General features: G+C 41.4%; 1 non-coding gene across 1 annotated transcript; it reads left to right on the plus strand.

The window, feature by feature from the left end:
- The first annotated feature begins 1,659 nt into the window (after positions 1-1,659).
- Positions 1,660-1,797, plus strand: LOC119932611. Its single transcript, XR_005452357.1, has one exon. It is a non-coding gene; the product is annotated as a small nucleolar RNA SNORA7 (small nucleolar RNA).
- Positions 1,798-17,437: the final 15,640 nt, after the last annotated feature.

Raw genomic sequence — 17,437 nt, forward strand, 5'->3', positions numbered from 1 at the left:
GTAAGTGAGGCTGGATTCCCCACATGGCCCAAAGGGGATGATTGCCCTATAAACTGCAAGTTCCTTGTGGACAAAAATCATATCTACCAACTCTATTGTATTACATTTTCCCAAGTGTTTAATACTGTGCTCTGCACTCAGTAAGTGCTCAATAAATGCCACCAACTGATGGATTGTCTAGCCTGTTGAAGTTGGCACATGGAGAAAGGGCACTAGAGTAACCCATGCACTTAGAGAATCCTATCATAATCTACATGGTGGAGAGGGGGAGGGAGCTCAACAATTAGCCAGGCACTCTCCAAAAACTCAGATGAAGGCCCAGGCCTTCCAGAGGGAACTCAATCTGTTTTACAGAACAAGAGTCTAATAGAAGAAGAGAGGTAAACAGAAAATCACAGGAATTACAGATCTCAATCCACAGAAAAGTTGAAATGTTGAGTGCCACCAGCCCAATTCCTGTTTCTTTTAATTCCCTAGACAGAGGCAGGCTAGGCTCCTAGAAGAAGTGAATCTTGAGTGTTAATGTGAAGGATGGAAATCAGGGGGTGGGAGGGGGGTGGTTGAAAAGGACAAGAAATGGAAGGTTTATACCACTGGAATCACATGGAAAGGGGAAAGAAGGGGGGAAACAAAAGAGGCAGTAAGAAAGCCAGATTGTATTGTCACTCCCTGGACAGATTGTGTTGTCACACGTGTAAGTACATTGCACTACGTTTACAATCAAAATGTTTTGTTTTCTAGCAGTTAAACAAAACCAATTTTTTTTATGGTTGAAATCACTAGAGAGAGGCAGCAGCTCATGGTAAAACATTTCAACAGAAAGTATAATTTTACCATTTTATAAAAACTGTGATATGTCCACATTTGAATTATTCTGCTTGTAGTCTACTTGCTGTTTCTTAGGTAGGACACGATGGAGCTACTTCTCCCCATCCTTTCCCACTCTCTCCTCCCTCTTTCTAAATTATCTGGGATAAAGCAGTTTCCTTCAAAAGACAGAATGAAAGATCAGGACTCTTCAGCCAGGAAAAAAAAAAAAAAAGATTGTGAGGATATCTGCTTGAAGTCTATAAAAACATGAAGAGCGGAGACCGGGCAAACACAAAATTGTTGTTCACCAAACTCCATTACACCAGAACTAGAGGGTACCCACTGAAGCTTGATATGTCTTCACACAGAAACTAATAAACATACAAAATCCTTTACCACAGGAAGTTATGGAGGCAGAAAATACTGATAGGTTTGAGAAGGATTGGGAAAATTCATGGATGAAAGACCCATAATGAATTGTTGATGGGGAAAAGTTAGGAGTGTTGCAAGGTTCCAAGAGTGTTTAAATAGATTTGGGGATGACAGGTCCAAGGTGGATTAAGAGAGAGAAAGCTTTCAGAGATTTGAGTAGAAGCACTAGGCACAGCACACCTGCCAGAAAAATGGGACAGTGTTTGTGGGTGTCAGAGATGTGGTAAGCACTATCTACCCTGCACATGTGTGTGTATATATATATATACATTTATATATATATAAAGAGAGAAAGAGAGAGAAAGAGAGGGAGAGAGAGAGAGAGAGAGAGAGGTCAGTAAAACCACGGGAAAATTATCAGAAGTTCAATATCGAAGTCAATGAGACTCATCCAAATAGAAAAATGGTAACTATAAATGCCTCTCAGGGTCGGACCTGGAGAGTTTTCAGTACTGTACCAGTCTCGGCTACAGGAGGGAGAGTCAAGCAGAGGCCCACCTATTTCATTCCTAGCTTGGGCAGTGGCTAGTGAGTGGAAGGCAATCTGCTACAAGTCAAAACTCACCCATGAGGGGTAGCAGTGGTGTAGGAGAGAGTCGAGGGTGGAAACTCAAGTTTACTGCATGCTAGGTGGCAATGGTAAGCCTTTTCCATATTTTTACCAAGAAACCTCTATGGATAAGCTACCAGAATGATTGCAGTTAGAGAGCGGGGCATTCTGTGAGAGATAATAATAAATAATAATAATGATGGCATTTATTAAGCACTTACTATGTGCAAAGCACTGTTCTAAGCGCTGGGGAGGTTACAAGGTGATCAGGTTGTCCCCCGGGGGGCTCACAGTCTTCATCCCCATTTTACAGATGAGGGAACTGAGGCCCGGAGAAGTTAAGTAACTTGCCCAAAGTCACACAGCTGACAAGTGGTGGAGCCGGAATTTGAAACCATGACCTCTGACTCCGCAGCCGGTGCTCTTTCCACTGAGCCGTGCTGCTTCTCTATAGCGACACTAAGATGTGTCCTTAGTGTCGCTATGGATCGGAAACGACTCGACGGCATAAGACAAGACAGAAACTATAACTTCTTCCCCAAAATTCAGCACTCAATAACAAAATTATTTATTTCATTCCACCCAACTCCCTAAACATGAGCATTTTTTTTTTTACATCCCTCAGGTTTAACTTTCCTGCCATTACCATCTCATTGTCAGCCACACTATTTTGTAAGCAGTAGTTTAAGATTACTGTTGCATATGCTTTAGAGGCTATTAGATGGAAATAAAAATTTAATTTAATGTAAGTTCATTATGGGCAGGGAACATGTCTGCTGATTCTGTTGTACTGTACTCTCCCAAGCACTTAATACAGTGTTCTGCAAATAGCAAGCGCTCAATAAATGCCATTGATTGAACTACTTCACTCCATATGCCGAGCTGTTCCATGGCTAAATAATGAAAATGATTCCTTAAACATAGTAGGGATTGGCTATAGAATCGAGGGACAGTGAGATTAGACTACTCAGAGAGTTGAATCAGTGGGACACTTTCTCTGACCTTCTGAAACAACCCCACCCATTCAACTCTCCAGCAGAATGTAGGGTGAAAGTGATCACATTGAGTGGGGCCTAAAATACATCACTCCTTGCAAACTACAAGTTTTGTTCAATAGTAGAGACTGCGGGGGGGGAAAGTCATTGCTTCTAATAATAATTATGATGGCATTTGTTAAGTGCTTACTATGTGCTGAGCACTGTTCTAAGTGCTGGGGTAGATACAAGGTAATCAGGTTGTCCCTCGGGGGGCTCACAGTCATAATCCCCATTTGACAGATGAGGCAATTGAGGCACAGAGGAGTCAAATGACTTACCCAAAGTCACACAGCTGGTAATTGGCGGAGCCGGGATTAGAACCCATGACCTCTGACTCCCAAGCTCGGGCTCTTTCCACTATACTCTGCACTGTATTGACTGTTTCTCCCCCACATCAGGAAGGGAGAGTGAGTAATTGTCTCGAAAGGGCATGGAGGATCTTCCTAGAGGTTTGTGATCTGTGCTAGTCCTCAATTATTAACTAGTTGGTGTGATTATCCAGATTTCCTGCCCCTCCTCATCCCCTAAAATGCTTTCTCTGTTTCTTAATAAGTCCTGATTTATGTGTGCTTACTTTCCTCCATTGGATTGTGATCTCCTGAGGAGAAATCTGAAGGGTGCTTGTGGAAATCTGATATTTAAATGGTAGAGATAGCACATGCTCAGTAAACATAAAAATGAAGACCTCAATCATAGAAAACAAAATATAGCAAGGTATTCAGCGGCTCTAAAATGCTCCTCTCTTTCCCCAAGACATTTGCTGTTATTTAAGCACACTTTTTTAAACATTTACCAATTAAAGAAGAAAAGCCAAGCACCAGTGAGTCCCAGATGGAATGGGATGGTCTTGCATTTCAACTGGGAGCTGGCTAGGGGATTAAAACCAATCCCGGAGGGAAGACTTGTAGTGGTGATAACATGTAGTAAGCGCCTTTCTAAAGGCCATGCACTATATTAAGCACTTGGGAACTACAACAAAAATGTGAGATCCATTCCTGGCCTACAAGATGCCAAAGGCCTGCAACAGTTCAACCCGGAACACTACTCATGGTCCACCATGCTTAGTGTATAGCTGGGCTGCCGTCACTGAAAATCTCAGGATTTTCCTCACTCAAGTGTCACCAGAGGAGCTGAAAACCACAAAAGCCATCTGCCAGAGCTCTTATTAACCAATGTTAACTGCCTACACTGGGAATTGAGTCATAGTTCTTGAAAGCAAATAATAAAAAGTAAATTTCATCACACAGGGATTTTTTTTTGGTAGGGTTTACAAGTGTTGGGAGGAGATTAAATAAAGTGGCCTTAAAGGCCACAAATGTCCTACAGGGTCAGCTTGCATCCTAGGATTCAAATCTATTGCAAGAATCACCTGCTTTGTTTTGTTTCATTTTTTTCCCAGAGACAGCTTTCTTTTGGTGTCAGTAAACTGGAAATGCTCTTACTACACACACATCTTTTTAAGGTGCTCCAATTAGTTTCATTGTTTATCTAAATCCACAAAAATCTACCTCCTCAACCAGTTAAATCAGATAAAACACTCATGTTATTTTAATAATTGGTACATGCATTCTTCTTTATTTATATTAGATGTACTGAAGATGTTTGGACAGGATTGTTCACAGACACACAATTCTGCCAAAGCCCTTGTGGTGTCAGATGTAGATAAAACCACCCATTCGCATGTAAAATAATAACAACCTAAATATGAAATCTGGATGGCATCATCCAAACTGTATAAAAGACTGCCAGGATAATTACCTAGATTTTTGTTCCACAATCTGCTTCTTAATTATGGCCACCTAGCGAATCATTTGAGCCAAAAACCTTTGAGCTGGGGCAGGACTGATTAGGTGTACACCTGGCTGCTCTGCTGTCACCACCGAACCCACAGATCAGACCAGACAGATTAAGGGTTTGCGAACAAAATAATAATAATAATGGTACTTGTTAAGTGCTTACTTTGTGCCAAACACTGTCCCAAGCGCTGGGGTTAATCAGGTTGGACACAGGCCCTGTCCCACATGGGGCTCCCCATTTTACAAATGGGGTAACTGAGGCCCGGAGAAGCGAGGTCACGTAGCATACATGCAGTAGAGCTGGGATTTAGCCCCTTTTAGACTGTGAGCCCACTGTTGGGTAGGGACTGTCTCTATATGTTGCCAATTTGTACTTCCCAAGCGCTTAGTACAGTGCTCTGCACATAGTAAGCGCTCAATAAATACGATTGATGATGATGATGATGATTAGAACCCACAACCTTCTGATTCCCAGACCCATGTTCTTGATAGGGGTTTAAGTGGCCAACCTGTGCACTTTTTATACTTCCTGGTCCACCTGGGGCTAAATAGGGCTCTCCGCCTGCCATGACCCATCAAGATGATCCTAATGGGAGTGGGAGCCCGGGGCCTCCCTGCCGGGAATCTGCACAGAGATTGGGCAGCGGCTCGATACGGTATAAAGAGGCTAGATGTCCTGCTGCAAATCAGCCCACCGAGAACAGACAGCTACATCAATACAACCCCAAGCTCCATCTGTTTTAGCAAGTGAATCACATACCCAGACACTCACTCACCTAGGAGGATGTGTTTTTCTATGACTAAGACCAAACCCAAGCTGATTAAAACTCTCCTCGGGTTCAAATATTGCACCTGCGGCTTTTCCTTTTCTTCCTTCCCAGTCCAGACCTTTGATTCACAACTGAATTCTTCCAACTCAACAGACTAGGAGACCCGAAAGTCTTTGAGACAACTCACACTGGACTGGCTTTATGTCGATCATTTTGCTCTTTTGCATTTTGCTCATTGTGGCATATACATAAGGTGACACACAGATGATTACGGATCAGCACAATTCCTGGCCTGATAAATAATCCTGATGATGGAAATTAGACCGTGAGCTCATTTTGAGTAGAGAATGTATCTGTTGTTATATGGTACTTTCCCAAGTCCTTAGTAGAGTGCTTTGCACACAGGAAGTGCTCAATAAATACAATAGAATGAATAAATGAAATCATGTACCACAGAGCAGCACCCAGTGTGACGTGACATGACAAGATCACTAAAAATGGATCCTCACCAACAGAAAGAGCAGTGCTGACTGCCACGGCATAGCGTTGTTGGTCTAGACGTGTGCGGAGCAGTTACGATAGCATGACATCCAAGCAACTGCTGTATGATGGACTAAAACGGGGTCATGTGCACGCAAGGAAGGTAGAACAGAACATTTCAATCAGTAAATCGGTCGTATTTGAGAGTTCACTGTGTGCAGAGCACTTTACTAAGCACTTGGAAGAGCACAACAATATAACAGACAGATTCAGATACAATGAAATCAGTCTCAAACCATGCGGTCTAGGAGCAGACTGCTGGGAGACCACTGCATCAAACGCAATAACCTGGCATGGGATGCACTTCATGGGAAAAACTGACATACCAGATTGAGAATACCAAGAGGCCCAATTTAAGGCAGCATCGGTCCTTGAGAGTTAGCTTCCTTCATTATAAGGAAGTCATCATCAACTATTTAAGGAGCCCATGGAAGGTGTATTTTACTAAGTTTTTGTACTGAAATTTGTACTAAAACTATTAATTTGGTCCCTACTCCTCTTCTCAATCCTTCCACTTGGCATATTAATGATGATCCTGACATGGCATTAGCCTTAGATAAAAATCACTCTAGTAATATGTAATACAAAATATCACATATTTCTTCTCAAGAATCAGGTACAGCATCTCCTGTTCAGCAGGAGATGGAACAAATTCATCCCATTCTAACCGGAAGCCAGCTTTTTAATAATCTATCCATCCATCCATCACCAGTAACTGGGGGGAGAACACTGTTCTGGAAACATAAGATTATTCAAAGACGACAGTCCCTGCCCTTGAGGAGCTTACAATCTAAGGGACTAATTTAAAAAAAAAAATGATCGGTCATCCTCGAAGGCCAAACAAAAAACCAAGATCCCCCTACGTTAAAAGGAATTGAAAAGCTTTCTCAAAAGAAGAACAGTCTTGGGCCTTAACTTTAGTATTCCACCGTTCCATGACTGGGACCCATTTATCTTTTCCTTTTATACAATCCATATAGAACACATGGCTTCAGAAAGGTCCTCAAGAATTCTGGGGAAATCGCATAATAGGGCATTCCGTAACTATTGGAGAGAAACCGATTTCCCTTTGGAATCGGATACTTGCTCCTGTGGCTGCTCAACCTTGGAAACTTGTGGAGTGTCCACGGTCCAAGAACCAGCGAGGTAATTTTACTCTGGCTAAGCCCCAACGTGGAGCTGTTCTTCACATGCTATTGATCACAGATGGAAATATATCTTCCTTAACTGGATTTGCTGCCCTTTAAAGTCTCTCACTTCAATGTAAAGGGACAGATTGAATATTTTTCCATGTTAGTGGGTGGAAGTTTTTCCAATGCCACCCAGTTGCTCTTTTCTTACAGAAAGCAAAATACAGATTTCCTTTGGGTGCAACAGACATCAAGAAACAAAAAATAGCTGTCTCACATGCATTGCAAAATGACAACCACAGAAATCACACATCAGAAATCACACATGGCAGAAATAGGCAGCCTTTCTGAAATATTTTGGCACCTGACACAAAAGCAAAAGAACAGCACAGACCACCTGAAAAAAAAAAAAGAATCTGTAATAAATAAAATAACATTCAAGACGGGCTTACCCCAAAAATATAGCAGAACAGGTTTGCCTTTTAAGATGTGTTAATTTGTGGAACTTGTTTGAATACATACCGCAGGTAAGTGCCTAATTGTAACAAATCTGTGAATACAAACCATAACAACTTCTGTGTCCAAAAGTGAATCCTGTACTGACTTCCAGAGTAAGCAACTGGTACATAAAGACCCACGTCGGCAACAATTCACCGAGTCTCTTGTTTGGTCAAGGAGACCAAACTGTTCACCAAAGTTCGGACCTATTACCTAAACCGTGAAAGCATCCCTTGGCAAGACTCCAATAGGTTATGTTCGGGCTGATAAGATAAAATGACTAGTACAAAATCACAAAGATTACTCATTTTGATTTCAAAAGCCACTGGTCCATTTGGGAAAGCACCCCATGCCTTAAGAGGATAATGAGATTTTCTCTAAAATTGGCTGACTGGACATGGCTGAAGGCAGTCAGAGAGTGTGATGTCTCAGACCCTTGGAAGATGCATGTTCACATGCCCGCAATTTAAGATTCCTTCGGGAGCAGCTACATCAAATATTAGGGAGGAAAGTACCCAATATGGATGACTCAAGGTAAGTGTTACCTCAGAGAAGGCATTTCTAAGCATATGTGGGTAGTATCAATAGAAGGGATGATTGAAGCCAGAGAAGCAGTGTAATTTAGTGGATAGAGCATGGGCCTGGGAGACAAAGGACCTGGGTTCTAATCCCAGTTCTGCCACATGTCTGCTGTGAGACGGGAGGCAAGTCATTTCACTTCTCTGGGCTTCAGTTACCTCATCTATAAAATGGGGATTAAGAGTGTGAGCCCAATGTGGAACAGGGACTGTGTTCAACTTAACTTGTATCTACATGAGCACTTAAAACAGTGCCTAGCGCATAGTAAGTGCTTAGCAAGTACCATAATTATTTTTATTGAAGTTTGCGTAAAAAAAAATGTAGATAAGAAAAGCTATTAATACTAATTATGGCATTTGTTAAGCACTTACTATGTGCTAATCACTGTTCTAATCGTAGATACAAGGTAGTCAGGTTGTCTCACATGGGGCCCACAGTCTTAATCCCCATTTTATGGACGAGGTAACTGAGGCCCAGAGAAGTGAAGTGACTTTCCCAAGGTAGGGTTGCTACATCTTAGATAGTCTTCCTGCATGGGATTGTCAGCTGCTTGAAATTATTTTAGAACAAAAAGAGCTCTATAGTGCAGATTTCATAGTCTGATGTTTCACCCTTTATGTGGTTCACCACTGAATCAGTACTCACTTATTCAGGCTTATAGCAAAAAAAGAAAAAAAAAGAGTCCAAAGTAATTTTTGGATATGTCTTTTTCTTCATGAAAGCTAGTTGTCGTGTGACCTGTGAACATGCCAGTGCTCATCTCATTCCTTAGACCTGTGAGCTCTGTCTGTAAATTCAGAATAATTGACTGCCTCCGCTGGTTACCCACAAATTGTCTCTGATTCTAAGAATCCACTCCTGATTGACTTCTCAGATCAACCCAACTCCAAGAGAATAAGCTAATAAAAGTTTCAAATTTAATTTTCTCCCTGAACACCACAGATGGATGCTTTTGAGAAAGAGGATCAGTTCATAGCACCTTAGAACAGTAATAATAATAACTGTGGTATTTGTTAAGCACTTACAGCTGAATACCTTTGTAACTGCTAACATCAGCTATTATATTTATGTGTGTCACCGGCAATTTGGAGCTTGAAGAATATCTGTAATTTATTTATCTTTATTAATGTTTGTCTCCCCCTCTAGACTATAAGTTCATTGTGGCAGGGAATGTTTCTGCTTATTGTTGTATTGTACTATCCCAAGTGCTTAGTACAGTGGTCTGCACACAGTAAGTGCTCAAGAAATACAATTGAATGAATAAAATTAATTTAGTAGAATTTAAAAAATGCCTTTCCTGGAGCAGACCAAATGTCCATCCAGCCCACTATACTGCCTGCAACATCGGCAACATAATAATAATAATAATAATAATGATAATGACATGAATTAAGCGCTTACTATGTGCAAAGCACTGTTCTAAGCGCTGGAGAGGTTACAAGGTGATCAGGTTGTCCCACGGGGGCTCACAGACTTAATCCCCATTTTACAGATGAGGTAACTGAAAGACAGAAAAGTGGCTTGCCCAAAGTCACACAGGTAACAATTGGCAGAGCCAGGATTTGAACCCATGACCTCTGACTCCAAAGCCCAGGCTCTTTCCACTGAGCCATATATAGCAAGCCATACATACTCGTCCCTTCCCCATCCCCCCGGCCCTACCTCCTTACCCTCCCCACAGCACCTGTTTATATGTTTGTACAGATTTATTACTCTATTTCACTTGTACATATTTACTATTCTATTTATTTTATTTTGTTAACATGTTTTGTTTTGTTGTCTGTCTCCCCCTTCTAGACTGTGAGCCCACTGTTGGGTAGGGACCGTCTCTATATGTTGTCAACTTGTACTTCCCAAGCACTTAGTACAGTGCTCTGCACACAGTAAGCGCTCAATAAATACGATTGACTACTGCTTCTGTGCGCTGGGAACTGTACTAAATGCTGGGGCACTTATAAGCCAGTCATGTAGGACACAGTCCCTGTCCCACATGGGGCTCAGAGCCTTAATCCCCATTTTACAGATGACGTAACTGAGGCACAGAGAAGTTAAGTGACTTGCCCAAGTCACACAGCTGACAACTGGCAGAGCGGAATTAGAACCCAGGTCCTTCTGACTCCGAGGCCTATGCCTGTTCACTTGGTCATGCTGCTTCTACTTCTACTTTCTCTGTCCATATGCTTCATGATTTTATAGGCCTTATATCATTAACTTTCAGATTTCATCTTTAGGGGAAAAGGTTATTTAACCTGGAAAGTCAATGTCATAGCATAACTCTCCCTCCATGAAGAGGAAAGGAATTTGGATAATGTCATTACCAGTCGGGCAATCAATCAAAGGTCTGTCATATTTATGAAGCGTTTACTGTGAGCAGAGCAGTGAACTAAGCGCTTGGGAGAGCAGAATATGGAAGAGTTGGTAAACACATTCCCTGCCCACAAGGAGTTTATAGCCTGAGGCTAAGGCTACAGAGCTATTTGGTCTCCAATGTGGTAATGAGATGTTTGGAAGAACTATAAGATGGATCTTCATTATTTCTAATGGTCATGGAAATATTAACTACGCCCTTATGATGATGATGATATTTGTTAAGCGCTTACTATGTGCAAAGCACTGTTCTAAGCACTTATCTTTCTCTCTCCTCCTAATGCCCCTTCTAATAGCCTGTTATGGACTGCTCATCCAAAATTTATACAACCTTTCTTGAACTAACTTCTATTTCTGGCCAGCCCAACTTCCTGTTCTCACCAACTGCTGTGTGTAGAACTGTTTCCATATGTTTGTGTCAAACTTACTGTCTTTTTATTATTATTATGGTATTTGTTGAGTGCTTACTATGTGTCAAGAACTGTTCTAAATGCTGGGATAGATAAAAGTTGCTCAGGTCAGACGCAGCCCTTGTCCCACATGGGGCTCACTGCTTAAGTAAGAGGAGAATGGATATTGAATGTCCATTTTACAGTTGAGGAAAATGAGGCGCAGAGAGGCTAAGTGACTTGCCCAAAGCCACACAGCAGGCAAGTGGTGGGGCTGAGATTAGAACCAGGTCCTCTGACGCCCTGGCCTGTGTTCTTCCCATTATTTGCCTGCTGTGCACTGCAGAGACTGGTGCCTGAAACTGATGATAAAGTATTTAAATATTTATTCCCATCCCCTTTAAAATGGACCCCAAAAATGTTTTAGCCCTTCAGCATTGACCACTGCTTTTGAGATCATTTTTATCTGCAACAAATCAGGAAGAAGCATTCATTTCTAGCCTTCTTTTCAGTTTCCCAAAAATAGTTCATTCTTAAGTCACAAGTTTATATTTACCAGCATGTTTGGATGGGGATTTTCTTTCTTTTGTCTCTCTCAAATTGGCAGCACATAGAGTACTGTATAAGCACATCACTAAACAGTCAGCCATGCTATGCCAGGACTTCTCACAATGCTCAGGACTGTTTGATTCTCAAAGAATGTGTGGCTTTTGCATGTGTTGGCACATTTGTATGAATGGCTATAAAAACTGTACTAATGACAGAACATATTTGTCATTTGTAATTTTCAAAAATACAATGAATTCAAATAAACCCCCACCAATCTTGTAAACAGCTCTCTTAAATTTATGATAAAAAAAAAGATTTATAAAGGCATACACCAACATTTAGGGAAACTGAGCTGAGGTTGAAAGAACAACGTCCCAGATTTGCACTGTTATGAACAGGAATCATTTTACACACAGAGGCAGCAGTGTCCGTGAATCAAAATGGCAAATCTAACCTGAGTTCTAGGCATACCTCCCATTAGAGGGTAAGATCCTTGTGGACAGGGAATGTGTCTCTTCCTTGTTTCGTATTTCTCAAATACTTAGTACAGTGCATGGCACCCAGGGAGTGCTCTGTAAATACCATTTCTACGACCCCCAAATAAGGGATGTGAAGAGTTAAACTAGTTACCTTAACCGCTCTCTATTTCAGTCCTGTAAAATAAGATCACCACCGCCCATTTTATCTACTAGAGGAAAGTGAGGAGATTTGCAAAATAATACTTGAAGCTCTTCAGAAGGGCAGTACAAGACATGCAACATATTAACGTTTAAATAATTGTTAGCAACTCCACGGCATCATCTATGGTGGCAAATGGGGGTAAAATTTCCAAACATTTCCTGTCTGATATCTGACAATCTGATTGCATGTACAACTTCAAAGTATGGAGGGCCACCTATCCTGGAACATGGGAATAAAAAATGCATTGCATCACCTAAGATTGGTCAGTACTGTTCAATAAACAGGCTTACATATCAGCTTGCAATAAGCAGTAACAGTGGTCCAAATAAGAGAAGGCCTTCCGCAACAAGGATGTTCATATTACTGCTTTGTTGCATGGCCCTAGGGTGAGACTCACTGCAGTTTGATCAATCAAGCTTCTATCTACCCCAGTGCTTAATATAGTACCTGGCACATAGTAAGTAAGCACTTAAAAAGTACCATAAAAAATCAGTGGTATTTACTGAGTGCTTACCAAGTGAGAGCACTGAACTAAGCACTTGTCAAATTCAACACAGCTGGTAGACACGTTCCCTGCCCACAAGGAGCTTACAGTCTGGAGTATATGCCAATATGTCATCTAATGATCAAACCAATATATTCCCCAGTGGCACCGAAACCAATTCAGAAAAGTGAACATTAACTATGTGGAGAATGAAGTTTTCCTTTTCTTTTTTTCATGGTGGGAAGAGAATGTTTCAACCAACACTGCTGCATTGTACTCTCCCAAGCGCATAACACAGTGTTCTCTGCACACAGCAAGACCTCGGTAAATACCACTGATTAATTCTTTGGACTGCAAGAATCATCCAATAAAAAGTTCAAAAAAACAAAGTTACCTTAATCAGCTTAGTACAGTTTTACCTTAAATCTAATGCATCCTTTCCCATTTCCCCATACCTGTCCCAGACCTTTGCCTAAATGATTTCGCATTACCCTGTGGGCTTTCAGAAGTTTGAGTTTTATTTAGTCCTTAGTTTATTTTTGATCACAACCAAGTCACAAAGCCTCGGTGCTCATTTTCCTTCACCTTACTCACTACGACTTTCCATCATGCAGAGTTGCAGCAAACATGAGGTAGGTAATAGTCATAAGATTCTATGAGCTCTCAGTGAAATGCGTATCCACAGAGTTTACAACAGTTTTAATGTGGACCGAGAGGGTGAAAGCAGGAGCAGCCCTGTTCTTCGGAATTCATTCAGCCTGGGTGGCCCTGGTGGCTGAGGATTTCCCTTGCCCTGAGGTTGAGGTCATTTTCACCTATTACCCCCACCTGATCACTTCCTTCATGCAGAGTTCAAAGTCCAACCACCACTCCCAAAGTTGTGGCAAATAATGAATGGCTTTACATATTATCTCCATCATTCACCAGCTTTCTAGCCAAAGAAAACACCAATCATCCATGCAGATCTTCTTCACACACAAGCTAAATCGTTTTACTCTAGGAAGCTCACAGCCAGTGATTTGGAGGTAGTAGAATGAGACCAAGTTCTATTCCATATCTTTTCACAGCAAAGCCTCCATTTTGGGGTTGCCTTGTGTGACAGATAAAACTCCCATTTCCCCATTTTCTCAGTAGAAACAATTCACAAAAGCCCACTTGCTGCCCTTTTCTTTTCACTTCAGGCACAGGAATCCAGATTAGACTAGAAGGAACTCATCATCTTTCTCAAGGGGATAAAACCCACATCCACATTGGGAAAGGAGACAGTTTGATTACCTAAAATGGGGAGATTCATCTTTGGGATGCTTTGTGCATGAAATGCATGCAGTGGTTGATCCCTCTCAACCTTAAATGATGCGAGTTACAGGAAAAGGGGCACTGGCAGGAAAAAAGAGGAGGAGGAGGAGTGGTTCCTATATTTTGGTGGGATCATTGTGTACATCCCTTTTACTTCTTCATCAGCCAAGGCAAAAGCCACATGATTTCCACTGTCAGCTAAGTCACCCAAAAGGCACAACATTCATATCAGAAAATACAGTATCAAAAAGAAGCTCAATTTTTACTGAAGGTACCTCAGGTGGCTTTGTATTTTCTGTTGGAATTCACTGCAGTGGAGTTTTGGAACTTCTGCAAAAAAGCCAAAGAAAACCACCCAGTGAGGGCACTAGTGTGTGAAGAGGGAAGTGAAGGGAGCACGGTTTTCACCTCCCGACCTCACAGCCTCTCCACCTAACCCTAAAGGCTATATTAAGAAGTCATTTTGAAATGATATTTTTAAAAGATTGCCCAAGCAGCAATATGGACTGGAGAGGGAAGAGACTGACGGAGTAAATCACACCGGAATATAACAAGATGATTTAGAAGCAAATGCCATTAAATCTAAAAACTGAAACTATGTGTCTGGCCCAACAAAATGGCCATTTGGATGGACAGCAAGGTGCACGTCTGGAAAACATTAAGGAAAAAAACCATCAGGATTTAGCAACAGACTAAATGAGAGGCAGGAGTCAGCGATAATGCCAAGGTTACAGGCTTCAGAGATTGGAAAGATGATGGTTTCCACTGTAATGGGGAAGTTAGGTGGAGGAGCGGGAAAATTAGGGAATCAATTATAGACATATTGAGCATAAGATACCCTCGGAGCACTGCACCACCAATGGCCTTTAGGCAATGAGCAGTAATCACAAAATTTCCTTTTTATTACTTCACTCTGCCTTACAGTTCTCCTCACTAGACATCATACACACGTTCTGATCCATAGTGTGATAATGTTTTCTCTGTTCGTGTTGCAGTCCTGCAAGTCTGTTTCCTACTGAGCCTGTGGCTATCTTTTTACTACCCGGCATTTTGTTTAATTTTGCACTAGCTTCTGTTAGCGCTATTTTGCTCAAGTTACCATGATCCAGACTGGGTCTTTTTCTGCCACAAATTACTTGGTCTTTAATGGTCTTCAGTGCCATTTTCCCTACCTGTTCGAGGACAATTCTTAAACTCGCAGGCCTCTTAGACCCTAGACGCATCATAACACAGTAGAAAGCTCACCACAGGAACAATAGAAAACAGACCCAAGGCTCCACAGAGAGAGAAAAGGAGTTATGCAACAGCCTGGAAATCATGAAAGCACTGTATACTTCAGAGTTTTCTCCAGAGCTGCAGAGTGGGATACTTAGGATGACTAAGCTGATCGTATTTCTAAAAATTTCTTCTTGCTTCTTAAAAGAAAGGCCCTACGTAAGTACTGCATATTTTTACCGTACCTAAGTACTGCTTCCTGAAAGACTCTTGGATTTTAAAAATCCTACTAGAAAATCTATCGTCTATTTTTGGGGAAATGGATTGTACTGTACAGTGCTCTTTTTCTGAAAGCTTGAAGATGAAGCTAGTGCTTTTAGAGACAGATTATTTGGTCTTCTCCCATGATTACAAGTGCCATGACACCTAACCCGAATAGCTCCTCCCTCCCAATTTGATTCTTAACCCTTCACAGGAAGGTGGGGCTCAGAAATGACATAATATCTGGAAGTGCTAAAAAATGAACTTTTCCATTTCAAGTCCAGATTTAAGGTCTCAGGACTCTGAATCATAATGAATGTCTCTTTCAGGAGACTCTTGGGTTGTCACACACTGGTCATCTGGAATGAATAACTCTGGAGTTGTTGAGCATTCAACACCCAGTGAGGCAGATTAGAAAGTTATTTCATAACTGGATATAATATGAACATGAAACAGAGACTTCTCCCAGCTGCGGAATGGAAGAAAGCCATAAGAAACAAATGTTGGGAGATCTAGGCCCACAGAGAAAATTGGTATTTTCACTGCTAAGAAGAGAGGTGGTGAGCACATCTTCAATCAACAGGATTTGTTGAGCACCTCCGATGTGAGGAGCTCAGTACTCAGGGTTGGAAGATGCTCCCTTCTCCCCTTTCATTACTCCAGCCCTCATCTCACCCTGATACTGAGACTCTAGACTGTATGCTTCTTCTGGGCAGGGAAAGCGTCTACCAACTCAGTTATGTCAGAGTCTCCCAAGCACTTAGTATAGTGCTTTGCACACAGTTAGCACTCAATAAATGTGATTGATTGACAGTGAGGTCCAACCACAACAGAACTCCCCAAATGAAATCCATTTCAACTTCCAAATTAGTAGCCATAACCAACTGAGCCCCAAAGTGCAAATTCTCTATGTGCAAAGTCTTCCCTGGAGTCAAGTCTGGAAGTTGTCTCTCTGCCTAGATACCAAGCCTACTTAAGTATCCGGAAAGTCATTTAGGTAATCATTGTGAAATCCAAGATGTGCATATTGGCTGCATGCCATTTTCTTTAACGGAGGCAGAAGAAAAAAGGCAGGGGAAAGCAGCATGGCCTAATGGAAACAGCATGGGCCTAGGAGTAGGGGGACCTGGGTTCTAATCCCATCTCGGCCCCACCACTTGTCTGCTTTGTGAACCTTAGCAACTCACTTAACTCCTCGGTGCCTCAGTCACCTCACCTATAAAATGAGGATTAATACTGTGAGGCCCATATGGGATATGGACTGTGTCCAACCTATTTAGCTTGTATCCAACCCACAGGTTAGTACAGTGCCTGTAACATAGTAAAACACTTAACAAATACCATTAAAAACAAACATGCCTTTGAAAAACTTAACCCATATCCTCCATCCTACCAAGAATTAGGTGATAATTTCACTTCATATTTTAACTGAATAGAAAAAAATCAAATTAATGGCATTTATTGAGCGCTTACTGTGTGCAGAGCACTTTCCTAAGTGCTTAGGGGAGTACGAGCATAAAAGAGTTGGCAGACACGTTCCCTGATCTATGTTGACCACTGAGATTCAGTGAATAAAAGGCTCTCAAGACTAAACATGTTATTCTAAATAATGATGGGTTAGAAATACGGTTTTTATAGGCCTGCTTTTTCCACTGAAGGCATTCTGAGAAAGATACTGAACTACATAGGGCTTTTATTATTCTGAACACAGAATAATGGTAATAAACTGCACATTGGAATTGGCTACATCGTTATGTATCTTTAAATATAAAGCCAATTAGATCCTCAAACTTCCAATACACACCCCAAGTGAGGGGTTGGGGGTGGGAGTGCTGGGGGGAGAATTGAATCTAGTCATTCTAATTAGAAAGGGACATCAATTTTTATCTTTTGAGATTGAGATTTTGAGTCAGAAAAATGCTCAGGATTGCATGTCAGAGTGGATCTCTGGATGCAGCCTTAAGCACTTGATGTTCTAAAACTAGTATAGAAGCAACAAATCCCTCAGGATTTTAAAAGAGAGTTAGTTGTTTAAGTTTTAGCTATCCAGGTT

This window comes from Tachyglossus aculeatus, chromosome 9 (assembly GCF_015852505.1).
Source record: "Tachyglossus aculeatus isolate mTacAcu1 chromosome 9, mTacAcu1.pri, whole genome shotgun sequence".
NCBI lineage: Eukaryota > Metazoa > Chordata > Mammalia > Monotremata > Tachyglossidae > Tachyglossus > Tachyglossus aculeatus.